The sequence below is a fragment of the Chinchilla lanigera genome, unplaced genomic scaffold (assembly GCF_000276665.1).
Source record: "Chinchilla lanigera isolate Chin_1 unplaced genomic scaffold, ChiLan1.0 scaffold00060, whole genome shotgun sequence".
In the NCBI taxonomy this organism is placed as follows: domain Eukaryota; kingdom Metazoa; phylum Chordata; class Mammalia; order Rodentia; family Chinchillidae; genus Chinchilla; species Chinchilla lanigera.
The window spans coordinates 6,190,793-6,192,177 of NW_004955461.1; the positions used below are offsets into that span (position 1 = coordinate 6,190,793).

Genomic DNA, 1,385 nt, shown 5'->3' on the forward strand with positions numbered 1-1,385 from the left:
AAAAAAAAATCAATGAGAAATTTTGCTTTCAATCTCCCTCTAATCCAATCTTTCTCAACCAGGTTTCCCCTAAGAGAAGTAAATACTAATACTCTCAGACATCAATAGTACATCATAATTTGAATTCTTGCCTCACTATCTGGAACAATAGTTATGTTCTGTCTTTGTGAGAATAGGAAAGTTGTTAAAATCATTTTGTGGGTCCTGTGATTTGATTAAGGAATTACATGACTTATAGCATTTTTCACTATTTCAGAAAATTCATACTTCATATATAACTAATTGATTGATTTATTAATTACTTTAGTAAGATGAAAGATCTGAGAGAAAACAAATCTTCATAATAATTAGAAAACATTTGAGAATACTTCTATACTCTTCATTCATAGAGCAATTTTTTAAACAGGAAACAAAAGGCCAAAATAATATTACAAAATTTTAATAGACTGAAGTGCATTCAATTGATAAACTTCTGGTCACAGACACCGTACATTAAAAATGAGAAAATAAGACATTGGAAATAAAGGTTGTTACACTTGATTTTGTTTGGTTTACTTTTCAGTTTGTAGCCCCTACTAGAAGTTGTTTGAGTTTTCTAAGATTGCCATGATAAAGAATTGTAAATTAGGTGATTTTAAAAAACAAATTTTATTGTTTTCACTTCTGATGAGCTCTTAGAGTGAGGTGTTGGTAGAACTGGTTCTCTTCGAGGGCTGCGAGAGAGTCTGCCTCATGCTTATTTCCCCATTCCTGGTGATCTGAAGGCAACATTCACTGTTTGTTGTCTTGTGGCAAGATCAACATCATCCACATTTCTGCCTTTATCTTCACACTATCTTCTCCCTTTATGGATATCTTTGTGCAGGTTCCGCCTTATAAAGATGTTGGTCATATTGGACTAGTGAATCATGCTACTCCAGTATGACTTAATCTTAGTTACATCTATAATTGTCCTACTTCTAAAGAAAGACACATCTTGAAGTACTGTGCAGAAAGACTTCAACATATGAATTTAGGGGTTCACAGCCCAGCCTGTAATAGAATGAGCTCCACTTTTGATCACTGCCATATTTCCAAAATGTAAAGAGTACCTGGCATCTAGGGGATAGCCAATATATGCTTACCGAATACATGAATGGGTGTAACCATCCCTCAATCAGTATCAATCAATGAATCAATCAAATCCACTTCTATAACTCCAAAGCTAGTGCTCTCTCCATGAATGCTCTTTTCTCATCTTTTCTTTGTCTTACACATTTTAGATTCTCTAGAGTTTTTCCAAATGAATGTCTCTAGGGGCTGGGGATTTAGCTCAGTGGCAAAGCGCCTGCCTGGCAAGCGCAAGGTCATGAGTTCGGTTCCTGGTACCGGAGAAAAACCAAAAA

General features: G+C 35.1%; 1 pseudogene; it reads left to right on the forward strand.

Annotated features, from left to right (window-relative positions):
- The window catches only part of LOC102030052, a 129,857-nt pseudogene that overhangs the window by 92,960 nt on the left and 35,512 nt on the right, over nt 1-1,385 (forward strand).